At 32.9% G+C, this 15,057-nt stretch overlaps 1 protein-coding gene across 5 annotated transcripts in view; it reads right to left on the minus strand.

Annotated features, from left to right (window-relative positions):
- LOC129940706 (uncharacterized) overlaps window positions 1–15,057 on the minus strand; it is a 62,348-nt gene that overhangs the window by 12,230 nt on the left and 35,061 nt on the right. The window contains exon 1 of one of the 5 annotated variants that reach the window (XM_056049142.1): window positions 4,395–4,487. The exons of 1 other annotated variant lie outside the window; for it this stretch is intronic. The gene's annotated coding sequence lies outside the window, so the exon portion shown is untranslated. 3 more of the 5 variants (XM_056049139.1, XM_056049141.1, XM_056049140.1) reach the window with 3 other exon arrangements.

Raw genomic sequence — 15,057 nt, forward strand, 5'->3', positions numbered from 1 at the left:
CCAAATGGACACTTACAGAGACGCAACAATTGACGCACTACGTAGGCACAAGAGTGGCTTACTGACAAGACCCAAAAACTTGTACAGACGACTTACAGAGCCACGCGACTTGTAGGTAAGGACACTGAAGTCGTCAATAAAAAATGTCAATCTGTTGATTAAGGAGAACTACAATTAATAAGTACTGGGACCGCAAGATCCGATCAGTTAATTAATTAAAAAATCGATAATGACCTTCCGTGTCTTAAACTCCAAAGAACTGTAGAGAACAGAGACGTACTCATGACAGCGCAAATAGATCCAGAGGAAGCCATCTTTGACGATGACTTTTACATAATTGAAGATCCGAAGGAAAAAGTAGAGGCGGTGGGAGCTGCTTTCCAGCAAGTGTACAAGGTGAATGTTAGCATTCGCCCCAACCACGACCTGGAAAACAGAGCCCTACTTAATCACTTTTACCTTCGAAATGATATGACACAATGGCGATCTGAGAACAGTGGTTTCATGCGGTTCAATGACAATTCCTTGGCAAATGCCATAATCGCCTAGCAAACGGGACCAAGTCCCTTGTTAATGACTAAGGTTGAGCTTCAGCTCATCTTCAATTCAATATATAATAAAAAGTCAGCAGGTGTGGATGGTTGTACTAAGACATTTACCGATGGAAACAATTGACATTATACCACACTCTTCAACAATGCAAGACTCCTGTGGTTCATCCTCTCCCGAAAAAGGGAAAGGACAACTTCAACCCGTCAAATCTTCGGTCGATAAGTCTTCTTCCGAGCATCAGCAAAGTTTTCGAAAAGATCATTAATAGGGCTCTGACTAAGTGGACTGCGGACAACAAAATAATTCCGGATATACAGTTCGGGTTCAAGGCGGGTCATGACACAATTCATGCTGCGTCTAAGCTCGTTTCTGATATCCAATGGAATAAATCAAAACAAAATGCACAGGTGCTGTTCTGGTTGATTTGGAAAAGGCCTTTGGCACCGTATGGTTAGAGGGTCTTTACCCAAAACTGAGCAGGCTTGACATATCAAGTTATTGTTGTATATACTTTATGATATGCTTAACGGTAGAAAGTTTGTTGTCAAAAGTGGCAGTGTAACTTCTACCACAACATTCTCAATTAAAAATGGTCTTCAACAGTTAGCGGTGAATTCGCCGATTCTCTTCAGCATTTACACCAGCGATCTGATAGGTAGTCTAACAAAGGCAATTGCGTACAGAACTGCCGGAAAGGTTGAGGTTATTAGAATTCTCTTGCAGCGTGATTTCGACAAGATTCAGCGATATTGCGACGACTGGAAACTGAAAATAAATGTCCAGAAGTCAGAGACAATTCTGTTCCGGACTCTGTTGGCTAGGGCTACTAGGGATACGTGCAAGAATTGGCGCAAGATGGTCATCGTTGATCTTCACGGGCAGCCATTAGCGATCAAAAGTGTAGTGCAGTACCTCGGTATCTGGTTAGATCAGTATTTATATTTCGACAGACATATAAATGCTGCTCTGACCAGGGCCAGAGGAGCCTTCGCTCTGACGAAACGACTGTTTTTTAGCAGTCGGCTTGACCCCAGAGTGAATGTAATTTGCTACATGGCCCTCATACCGGCAATGATCGTTTATGGTTGTCCTGTGTGGTTCAACGTTACCCCTTCCCAGATGGAGAAGTTTCGGGTGTTCGAGCGGCAGTGTTTACAACGCTGTACCGGTTTATATCGAACAGCCGAGTCTTCTTATGTGCATTACTATTCCAACAAGGTAATATACAATGGGGCTTGAATCAACAGAATTGAAAATTTCGTGATAAAACTCGTTCGAGGTCACATTGCAAGAGCTATGTCTTCGACCAACAATTTAATTTTCGGGGCGTTCTATCCGAACGACGAGTATTTTGAAAGTGCACGCTTGAGCGGCTTAATTCCACCAGAGCCATTCCTCTTTTTAGACAAATGCGGTCTGATACAGGATAGATTGGCAGTTCCGCTAATCTATCACGTCAGGCGAAGAACCGTGAATAGGCTACTCCCGTACAATCGGGACGTCATGGCACAAGGCGGAGCAGAGCTCCTTCGGTTCAGTAGGGCTGTGTCCGAACGGGACCAAATTGATAGGGTGAAGCAGGAGAACCAGTTTTGGTGGCTTCAATCGGCACTTGATATTGGGTAGTCGAGATGGGGTTGTAAGCCTTGGCCGGCTTACATACTTGTTTTATAACTTTAGGGTTTAGCTTAAAGTAGAATAGGCATGGAGCACAAAAACAAAAAATACAAAAAAAAATTAAAAAATAAAAAAAAAACAAAAAAACATGGAATAAAAATAAATACAATTGAAATGAAGTTAAAATTGATCCTAGGGTAAAAAGGCATTAGTAGTTAGTGTTATAGTTTAACTTAGAGTGTCCGTATGGGACCATTAAATTAGTTGTAAGTTATGGATATTTAGGCTCGTTTTATGAATTTTTGTCTAGCTTTAAGATAGGTTTAAGAATAAATTAATAAAACTTAATTTAAAAAATAAAAAAGGTCTTGGGTTCAATGCCTGTCTGTGCAATTTAAAGTTTTTTTACGGGTGCTGCCTCTTGTGAGGAATTGACAAATCTTCCAAAAGTAATTTTTATTATGGAAAGTGTTTTCTCAAATTCGCCGTTTGAATTTGGCTTAAAACTGTAGGTCCCACACAGGAATGGTTGAGAGTTGTATGTCACTAGGCCCTAATTCTCGACGGACTATAAAGTTTAAATACTAAGCATCTTTGTTTTTAACAAGACTTAGCGTTTTAGTAGTCCAGAAGTGTCCTGTAGCTTTTATACTTTCTTCTTCCAACTTTATGCCCTTCCTTTGCTTTTCATGGGGCTCTGTTAAGTCATCGATTTATGATGAAAAACTTCAAAGCATTGTTATATGGCCAGATTTATTGGAAAACATATTGAAAAATTAGAATGATCTTCCATTTATCTTCCAGATTATAAAAAAAACTCAATTTGACAATATTTCTTCCTTATAATTGTATTTAAAGTTCTCGAGCTATTAAAAAAACACCCATTCAATACTTTGAGTGTCGTAAGTGGCCCACTTTAGTTTATTCAACTTTATAATAAAAATAATGGATATCCGCACCAAAAACTTTTTTTGATAATGTCGATTTACACACTTTTCTCGAAAACAAAGTTTGAAAAAAAACACCTGAGAAAATAGTGTTTCTTCAAATGCGTTAGACAACTTTTTTTGTTTTATACATATTTTATTAGAAATAAGCTTTTTTGTTTGATTAACAAAATTTAGGGTATGAGAACAGACATCTTTGCATACATAAATATGTATATTATGCTAAATATACCCTTTATTAGTTCTAAGCCACCACCGGCATAGCATACGCAATTTATGCCTCACCAAGTTCAAAACGAAATTAGTCTATGAATGGTTGCACACGTTTTCTAATATTAAAGAAAAGCTTACATGGAGATTTTCCCTAACTAACCTGGGAAGAATATTTTTAATGATTTCCTCTACACAATATATCTGAAAAACTATACCTTAATTGAATGAGCAAATTGTCCCATATTTTCCAAGTGAGTATACCTATCCGATATATGTATGCTCTTAAGTCTTGAAGAGGCAATTAAGCCTTTTCGAATAACAAAAGAATTCCGATTGCACTTAAACAAAAAAAAGGAAAAAACACATAGAAAAACCTTTTGTTAAACTAAAGACGGCTTTTGTTTCAAAAGTATTTAAAAAGACTGAATTAAACTTCACTGCAAATGAAACGAATCAGTGACCATGAACGGAAATGTTTTTACATCCCGGTAGATTTTATTTTGAATTCTCATGTTTGTTTGCTTATAATAAAATAATTTAGAAAATATAAAAAATATGTTATACCATAACTAGGAGGTTATTGCATGTGATGTATAAAGTTGGCAGACAGTTTGAGCTTGATGATGTTTCACAATAAAAATGGGGAAAATCGTTTGTTCCGCTCTATGAATTTAAACACATGTAGTTTTTAACACAAACTTGGCACTTATTAATGGATTTTGTTTGAATTTGTATTTGTTTAAACTTTAAACCAGGCTAAGTTAATTTAAAAACAATAAAACAAAACGAACAAAAATTGGCATTTTATACACACCACGTACCGTAGCCGTAGACAACTGGAATGGACTTCCTCAAACTGATTTTCCTTAGGGTTGTTGTAACGAACAATCCCCTATTTTATTTTTTTCTCGATTTAGAAGAGAGGTTGCGCAGTCAATAGATTTTATTTTAATAAATTTTATATAAAATTTCAAATCAAAATTGATTTGAGAAAAAATTAAAAATAAATTATAACTTAATAAAAGATATGGGGTGAAAATAAATAAGTCAACAAATTTGACGCACCCTCGATAGTCAAACAACCGACCTCGAAGAATTTCGCGACAAAACTGCGCGAATTATTTTTCATTAACAAAATTGGAGAGGGCGGCTCGGTTATAGTTGTTGAAACCGTCCGTACTCCGTCTACGTCGCGTCGTCGTTGTCGTTGTCGTTGCTGTGCTATGCCGTAGCCGTACCGCATTTTATAAATGCATAACAACCCCTCAGCTGTCTTTTGGGGGTTGGCTGTGGCTGGGTTTACTCGTAGTCGTACATCAGATAAGCTTTCCTTTCGGTCTGCTAGTTTATATGTCACATATTTTCAAATAAATACAAACAAAAATATTTATGTAAATTCGATAGACTGAAGCCTATATTATGCGAGTGACTTGATGGCGCGGTGGTGAATTATTATTAACAAATAATAATTATTCATTTCTTAGAAAGCGAGAAATGGCTGTGAAGGCACATGTTTGAGGAGCTTTGTGCGAAATGAGCTTTTTTTTCTAGAACAAAAATAAATGAACGAAAAATCAGTGGAATTTTACACTTTGAATAGGGGGAGAGAACATAGAGGATTTTTTAATTTTTGAAGAGAAGATGAATGTAACCATCTGTAGCTTTGGAAAATGGATACCAACATCTATAGATAGGAAAATCAGAGAGTTTCAGATATGTAATGTGGGATGTATTAGATTTATTTGTTGATGAATTTTGATTAAAATAAACTCTTGTCGTCATGCTGAATTTTTTTTGTAACCCATCATTGAAATCTATAAGGAAGCACTTTTTAACCGCCTACACGAGAAGCACGAAAGAAAAGAAGGTATTGCATCTCTCAAAATTCTGTCTGTAGAAGAGCTTTTGTTCTGTCAAAAGGTCATCTGCATCCCATCTTTTTAAGACACCAATATAATTCCTAGATAAAAGTATTAGGATGAACGAATTGGTTGCATAGAATTGTTGTTATGGTTTTTAAATATAAGATGGCAGTACATTTTTTTCATATTTATATTTTGGTGGGTCATTGTAAAAAAAAACCAATTAAGGGATTCACGCAAGCGGCAAGTTAGTTCCAGTTTCTTTGTTTTTTAGTAGCCTTCATGAAGTCAATTAAAATAATTTCCGTAAACAAATATACCGCAGTTATATTTTCTATAAAAATATTTTAAAAAAATGAGAACGGTACACTGGGGCTTGAACGTAATGTTTTTGCATTCAATTTGAAAAAATGTCTACGTTTGTCAATGTACGCCAAAAAAACATACTTTTTTTCGGATTTTTCAGAAATACTACCAACAAAATTGAGATTATAAAAACGGTATTTCATTTTACACAATAATTTATTAATGACAATCATTTTTAAAAGGCCTTTTATTTCAAAATATCGACTGAGGAGTGTTTTTTACAATGGCTCCTTGGACCTTACAAAATGGTCCATTGCTGGACTTATAGCTTCTATAGCTTATAGCTTCTATAGTTTTTCTCCAAATGGAAGATGATGAATTTGCCTATAAAAATAGTGTTGGTAACAAACTGCCTGAGTAAAATACAAAATCCTACTTACTTTTAAAGAGTATTTCTTTAAAGATATTACCTACTATCAAAATTTTCAAGTCAATAAATAGGTTGATAACTGCTTCAGTACATACCTGGCTAACTAAAAAAATCTAGTATTGAAAAATAATTTACATTTTATGAGAAGTAGACATTTATCAATAATTTTGTAATTAAAGCTTTATCCTGTGGTCTATTTCACCAAATTACAATTACAATCACAAATTTGTAATTGTAAACTACAATTACAAATTTGTAAACTGATTTTCTGTTTCACAAACTACAAAATTCAATCCAACAAATTTGTAAGAAATGAGACACAAAATATTTTACAAATTTGTATTTGTAAAATACAACAAAAAAATGTTTGTGGTGAAACGAAAATAATGAAATTTCTACAAATTTCCCTTTGTAATCTACAACTACAATTTTGTAACACAATTACCTCGTGAAACAGAAAAAATCAATTTTTCTACAAATCACTGGCCATAATCTTCAAGAACAACATTGTTGTGGGTCAGAAGATCGTTTTTTTTTTTATTTTAAGTATAAGTTTCAAACTTCAGACGGTGTATCAAATCCGGCTGTTTTGTTTTTTTCACCTCGAGCGCAGAACGTGACATGAAACAAAATCTGCAAGATTCCGAAATTTCCTCACTTTTGTGGTAAATTGGTGATCAAAATCTCCAGTTTTAGGGATATCAAATTAAATATTATTCGAGCCTTAGATTGTGTTTTTAGATGTTAGAGTTTCTAAATTACAGCTGTAAATATATTAGAAGTTATTTTTCTTCTTTCCAAACAGTAAAACATTATTAGTATTAGATGGGAACCTGTTAAATGCATAATTAATGAGTTGACATACAAAATCAAAGATTGGAAAACAACATTAACATCCACAATATTTTGGTAATTTTTTTTTTTAAGCTAGAAATCTATTTTTCAGTGATCTTTATAGGTAGGTGGAGATGGCAATCACAAGGAGCCCTTGCTGAGCGACTCAATGAGCGCTGAAAAATAAAAATATGAAAAGATAATATTATGACGAATTTTTATTGACAAAATTAGAGAAGAAAAGTCTTAGATTTTCGTGTCGGAAAGTTTATCAAGATCTTTAAGGAATGCCCTTCCGAAGCTTAACATTCTAGAATTCGCCAGGGCTGGACATTTACAGAGAAAGTGAGGCTCAGTTTTCCTTTTATGTTGGTATCCACAGCTGCGTCAGCTTTTCTAAATGCTCTGTAGACCGAACATATTCCTTGTTTTTCTTAGTTTTTTCAGTATTGTATTTATTGCTAAGCGCTGGCCACCACACATTCGGTCCTAGAGAATATAGATATAGTTTGACCGTTAAGTCGGGGTAGGATGAAGGCAGGTAATTTAGTTTTGGATTATTCATTTTTGCTCTAATTAATACCTATGCCTACGCCACGATTTCACTAATCACGGTGAAGAACTTTTCTGACACCAGTAAGACCAAATCAGAACCTTTTAACTTTATGAAGATTGTATGTATGACTTAAATCCATAAGAGCAAAAAGAGAACACCTCCCTGGGATGTTCCTCTACTCACATGTTTGGAAGAGATTGTGTTACCTAACGAAGCTTGAATCCTTCTACAAGCACAGAAACTATCCATTCTTGAAAAAAAAAACTCTACGGAGAAGTAAGTGAGTGATTCGTGAATCGATTCAGTATACCTTCTTGTCTTTTTTGTTTTTAAATTAAAGTGACACAGGCAGGGATTGAACCCAGACCCCTTGCATGACAGTCCAACGCACTTTTTTTTTTTTTTTTTTGTAATTTTTTTTTTTTTCAAATTCATTTTTATTTATTCAATCTTAAACCTATCTTAAAGCTAGACAAAAATTCATAAAACTAGCCTAGTTATCCATAACTTACAACTAACTTAATGGTCCCATACGGACACTCTAAGTTAAACTATAACAATTACAGTCCAACGCACTAACCGTCATGCCACGGGTACTACTTATTTTTTTACTTATTTTAAAACGATATTGAAAACTACTGAATCAATGGTTTAGCAAATACACCTTTTCAAATCTAATCTAAATTAAATTCAAATAGTAGTAAATTCTAAACTAACAGCCTAACTTATTGTCTAGTTCTAAGCAAAAAATTAAAGAATATTTCTAAAACGTTTAAGCCTTAAAAATAGTTGCAATTCTAACAAAATGTACGGAATTGTTCATGCACTTTTCCGGAAACTATAACGGTGGTCAAGTTTTAATGAACTATTTCAAAAACATGTTCCTATTTTAATAAAATATTATTATTATTTTTAAATATCATAATAACATTTTTATTTCCTAACCAATGAATAAAAAACTTCAACGAACTTTATTTAATAATATCAAGTCTGGAAAAAGATATTTTTTAACAGCGCTTTGAAAAAAAAAAACAGTGTTTGCCAAAAAAGGTTTTAACTACAGAATTTTGAGCATTCAATTTTGTCCATGCAGAACTTTGTACCACAGAATCTTAACAAACTGTATTTTGACCTATACAGTATTTCGACCCTGTTCAAATCCTACTCTTTCTTAGTGTTTTTTAGTTTTTGACACAAACTTAAATACAAATAAAAAATGCCCAACCATTAATTTTATAGAAATATATTTCTATCCGATTCAATCAAAAATCAAAATTGCGCATTTATAAAATTTTACACACACGAGTTTGGAATAATGCCATTGTTTTCCCTAAGAATTTGTTCTGAAGCAAGAATGAATGAATTTTAGAACTAACGTATGTACGTCAGACTTTTAGGTGAAAATTTAATTATGTGTTCATTTTCCCCTGACTTTGAGAAAAAATCAAATTTGTAAGAAAACTAAATAATTTGCTTTAAATTTCCTCGATACAGGGTGTTCAAAACATCATGACTTTTTCACATAAATTGAATTCAAAAAAATATGTATTATTTAAATAGTATGTTATTTAATTAAAAACACAATGATTGAAATATTTTGATTTAGTAAAATTTAAACAATATTTTGTGTCTACAAGAATAACAAAGTTCCTCTAATAAAAGTGAACAATATTTCGCTGTAAAATTTAAAAAATAATGAAATTAATTTCAACCTGTGATAATTTAGTCTGAAATACGCTTGACTGACTTGACTACATTATATCTTTGAACAACAAGACCAATTAAATGGAGCTATTCCATATTGTTAAATTTATTTATTGTTTGTTAAGAGAATACAAAACTTCACTTATTTCACGCAACAATAAAATACAATAATACAAATGGTTATATTAAACACGTCACATAAATTGAATGCTATTTTATGCAAGTGAACTGCGTAAATAGATTGATTGCTTGCAATTTAAATAATAAAAAAACACGAAACATTAACCTAAGCTATTTACATATGTATGCACATAACACAAAAAGCTCAACCTCGTCCTATCTATTACTGGTTGTGCATGAACGCGCGTCTTTAATACCACAAATCTAATAGAAACCTATATACAGCTTCGTCCGAAATAATAGAAACAGAACTTAATTTTTTTGTAATTGAGTCTGCAGCAATTGTGTAAGGTAACAGAACTATATTTTTGCCTTTTAAATTTTTTGGTTAATATTTTCTTAATGTTTTTCAATTTGTTATTTAAAAAAAATAGTTATATTAATGTCAAAATTTAAGAGTTAATTTTTTACAAAACTTTATTATTTAAACATCAAAAAAGAATATAATGTACAGTTCATTTATAAAAAAAATGTTTATGGATAGATTGAGTTTGATATTTTTTTTTAATAATTATTTTTTAAAACAATTAAACTAATTCTACTTTTCATACAGCAACATGGTACCAACATCTTTCTTGAAAGGTTTTGTTTGAATATTGGTTTTACGTGAGCTTGAAGCTGAATACTTTTTCCATTGGGGAATAAGTAAATAAATTAGGTAGCGCAACAGTCCATAAAGAACCAGGGCTTTGTGACTTACAACTCTCAACCATTCCTGTGTGCGAGTAATTTCAGGGATGGAGGAGACCTACAGTTTATATGCCGAATCCGAACGGCTAATTTGAGAATGCACTTTTTCATGACAAGAATTACCTTGGAGAATTTGTCAATTCCTAGCAACAGGCAGTACTTTAGGTGGCACAGGCTCGGATCGAACCCAAGACCTCTCGCATGACACTCCAACGTACTAACTATCATATCTATCAAAACGGCGCACTACAGCGCTAATTGGATCTCATGCTAGGTTGCCTTGATATCGCCATTTCTACCTAACTATCATGTCATGGGTACTACTATTGGAGAATAAACTGATATTGTAATCCCTTCCGAATTTTGTTTCAACCTTTTAAACTGCATTCTGTTCCTTCTTTGCGCCTTAAAGGCGTCATGGCTTTGTTACTTTATTTTTTGTTTCAACTAGTATTTTTAAAGGTACGTCTGTTTTTAGCCATCGCACCTTCAAAGGACATTTTGGCTAAAGTTAGATTCATTTTCGATATACCCTACCCTAACTAATATCTCTTGATATATTAAGCAAATGAATAGCTGCAAGTTCTGCTATTCGCCTAAAAGCCTCGTCGCAGTGAATTAAAAAAAGTGTTGACAACTCCGTCGTTTTAAAATATTTCGAATCAATTGCAAAGCACACAGATTACACGATCCAACTGCTGTTTAACAGAAACTTCCAGAATGCTATACCTTCCAGATCTTTCTTTGAGGATACTGCCTTCTTAATAGTAGAGTCAGTCCACTTTTATACAGATGGATTAAAAACAAATCAAGGGTTGGATGGAGGTGTGTACTCTGAACGACTGAAACTATGTCTCTCATTTCGACTTTCCAATCATTTTAGCGAGTTCCAGCAGAATTTTGGTATTAAGAGAAGTGTTGCCCTAGCTTAAGGAGATCGTGATATCAGTATTTTTCAAGATAGTCACATCGCTATCAAATCTCTGGACTCTGTCTATACAAACTCAATTACAGTCCATAACTGTCGATCATCTCTCATGGAGATCTCAGAACAGTTTAATATTCACCTTTGCTGGGTGCATGACGAGCCATAGAGACTATTCAACAAATTGTAAGGCAGATGAATTTAATAGGAATGGTACAGTAAACCCCAATGTTTTGCTAATGCTGGTTTTATGTAAACTATTTCTAATGCAAGACGCTAAGAAGAACGCAAACACCAGGTGCTAAATTACATCACCACGTTGCACATCTGGTCCAATTATATTTAAAGCGATCAAGTTGCTTGCTATCTCTAAGCAGATCGCATATATGTAAGCTTGATAATCGGTGTCATAACCGGGCACTGTCTAATAGGAAAGCTCGCCACGCGGCTAGGCATATCCTCATGTGACTTTTGCAGAACCTGTATGAATGAGGTAGAGGGAGTATCTAAACGATCTCAAACATATTAACATCATCAACCTCTTACGTTTCGTAAGGGATCTAAACGGGTTTCATTGAGTTTAAAAGAAAGCTTCAAGATTCATGTGGTATCACAATGGTATATATTAAACTAGCGTAAGCGTGTCCTACTCCATCTTACACAGCAACTTTCACCTAATCTAGCCTTCCGCAGGATACGAAGAACCGTTTTGAATAGATTAGCTTAAAATGTTATAACAAAATTTCTCTGTCACCTTTATTTAAAGAAAGTTTAGACATATGTATTTTCAAAATCAAACATTAATTCTACCAAAATTTTGATTCTTTCAACCAAATAAGTCGTGTTCGTTTTAATTAAATAACAAATGTTCCTGTTATTTGAGCAAGAGCTGTTGGTGCATAATTTGCATGTGTGGCATCAAAAGAACTGAAAAGATTTTTATAACGTCAGAACTATTAACATTTACATATTATTGTGGCCTTCATATTATTTGTAGTTCATTTTTCCACTTGGGTAATTGCCAAAGAAAAACGCCATCGGCCAACAGCATCAACTTCTATACCTATTTATTTTTTAAACTAACAACGACAGAACGGCCAACAAACTTATTGCTAGCCGAGCGTCACTTGCGTTTAAATCGCATCGAGCGCATGTGATCGTTGCATGCCACAATATTACAAAAAAACAAAACCTGCTGCACAAATAAACAAAAATCAAGTGTAAAGGATTCGAAAAAGTATGTGTTGGGGGCTTGTAGAGCTTGATTTTGCGTTAGATCTGAGTTATACTCTAGAGGCGGAGCAGTGGCGGTGGCCAGCATTGCACCCACTCTTATATAAATTGAATTAAATTTACACCAATTTAATTGAATTTAAAGCAGTTTGAGGACTGAAAAGTAAAAACTGTACTGTTGTATTGAGAAGAAGTGTGGTCAAGTTGTGTTGCACAAGTTGACACATAAAATAAAACTATTTTTAGGGGAAGAAAGTTCGATGATCTTTAGAGAAAATTGATAGAATGGGTAAGGATTTGAAAAAACACAAAAACAAAACAACTGTATGTTAAAATGTCTTTGTTTTTCAACTTATTAAGACTAAAAATTAAATATTATTGACAAAGCTTTTCAAATTGTTTGCTGTTGATCAGCACTATCAATAAAGCAAAAATCAATGAAGATGATCAATGGACATCAACACAATGCAGACGCTTGATGTTCAACATGTGTTCTATTGGTTTTTGACAGTCTTGATGAAAGACTATAGATTTCGATGGGGTTTTCTATGGTAAATTAAAATTTCAATTTTTAGATGACCATGAAAACTGAATTGAAAAGTACTCCAATACTTGAAGAAGACAATTTTCTAAATAATTTCAATACTTCATAAATAAATAAGGTGACGAAAAATAAAATCTAGTTTTTTTTTTACAAGGTCTTGCATCTGGAAATAAATGTATACTTTTCCTAATATTGTTGATCGCCTTAGTTCCAATTCGACTTAAAAACGGATATAAGGCGTTTTATGGATATGTATATATTTTTTATTTTTACAATGAATTGAATTCAAAAAATTATTACAATTAAAATAATTATTTTTTAAATTCAAGCATAAATCCTAGTTCAAATTCGAAATCCAAAAATATTTTTTTTAAAACTATGAAAGCATAACATTCAAGATTTAAAAAAAAAATGGTCTTCAATGGTGAATTCGCGGATTCTCTTTATCATTTACACCAGCGATCTGATAGGTAGTCGAACCAAGGCAATTGCGAACGCCGACACGATCTAATTGCGTTCAAAATAGCCCGAAATGTTGAGGTTATTAGAATTCTCTTGCAGCGTTGTTTCGACAAGATTCAGCGATATTGCGACGACTGGAAACTGAAAATAAACTTTCAGAAGTCGAAGACAATTCTGTTCTGGACTTCGTTGGCTAGGACCACGAGAACCAAGATGGTCATCGTTGATCTTCATGGCCGGTGATAGAGAAGTTTCAGGTGTTCGAGCGGCATTGTTTACGACGCTATACCGACTAACATCGAACAGCCGAATCTCTTATCCAAAGGGGTCCGAATTGACGGAATTGCCAATTTTATTATAAATCTCGTTCGAGGTCACATTACCAGAGCTATGTCTTCGGCCAACAAAGTAAGTTTTTAAAAATTTCTAGGATATTTGTTTAGGTTTTTTTTGTAAAAAAGCTGTCAATTAGTTTTTTCTTAAAAATTACTGAATGTTGAAACCAATATTTTTTAAAATAAAAATGGTTTAAAGCCAGTATCTCAAAGTTTTGAAAAGATATTTCAGTCGAAAATCAATTTTTACCAACTTTTATTAATTTTCTTTTAAGTTTTTATTTTTGTAAAAAAAACTGTCAATTCGATCTTTCTCAAAATGTTTCCAAATGTTGAAAACAATATTTCTTAAGAGTTTAAATAAGTTGAAAGCCATAATCTTATATTTTTGAAAAGATATTTATGTCGAAAACCAATTTTTCCAAACTTGGACTAATGTTATTTTTAGGTTTTTATTTTTTATAAAAAAAACTGTCAATTTGATTTTTCTCAAAATTTTACCAGATGTTAAAAACATATTTATTTCATAAAGCTTTCGAGGTGAAAAATTGTTTTTTCAGTTTTTGTTTATTTATAAAAAAACTGTTAATTGTTTTTTTTTTTAATATACTGGTTTGGTATTACGTTACAATGTATAATATAAAATTTAATTCAAGTCTTTAGCGTCATTGGTTTGTAAGATATTTAGGGATAACAAAAATGTTCACCTTTATTTTTAAACTGCTATGATAAAAAACCACCCTGCATATCTCTGTATTATTATCTGTATAACAACATTTATTTGAAGTCGATATCTCTTCTGGTTCTTGAGCTATGGACGACGAAAAAGACGTCGCGAACGTACGGACGTTCGGACATGTGGACGTAAAGACGTATGGACGTACGAACGTACGTACACACGTTTAAAGTTTAACTTGGAGTGTTCCTATGGTGTCAGTAAAATATTTGGAAGTTATGGTTAAGTAGAAAAGTGTTAGATTTCAATTATAATTACCGTCTTTAATGTTTTTGTTAAGAACCTTGTTGTACTCCACAGCCTCAAGCATTTTATGTTTTTCTAACACAATTTTTGAAGAGCAATAAATATTTCAAAAACCTGATCTAATAGAAAAATAATAATTCAAGACAGCAAAATCCGTTAAAAAAGTATTTTAAAACTAATTTTTTGACTATTGTAATTTTTTTCGACGTTTCAAAGTCTCTATTATCTTAGTCTTTAGTTTTCAAAAAGATATTGAAATTTACAGTTTTGTTGCAAAAAATAAAAACCTACACAACTTCGACCGAAAATTGTTAATAAAATAAATTTCCATTTAAATAACTTTTTCATCTAAAGATTTATTTATTACATTTTTCAGAATAACTCAATTGACAGCTTATTATAACAAAATAAGCATTAAATTAGTTAAAAAGTTCTCAAATATCAAAGCAAAAAAGTTTTAACACCAATTTTTGATTTTGATGAAATTTAAGAATTTTCTTAATTTACAATTGAATTTATTACAAAAATTATCATTTGAAAAGCAGTGTATGTGACTCTCATCCAAAATTTTGTTACTAGTTCTGATTTGTTTGCTGTATGTTATTGAAATTAAAACCTCCTTCCGATTTTGGCCACTCCCTATCTTGTCATATACAAGTACCTTGAGTGAGAGATATATTCTAAA

This window comes from Eupeodes corollae, chromosome 1, assembly GCF_945859685.1.
Source record: "Eupeodes corollae chromosome 1, idEupCoro1.1, whole genome shotgun sequence".
NCBI classification, from domain to species: domain Eukaryota; kingdom Metazoa; phylum Arthropoda; class Insecta; order Diptera; family Syrphidae; genus Eupeodes; species Eupeodes corollae.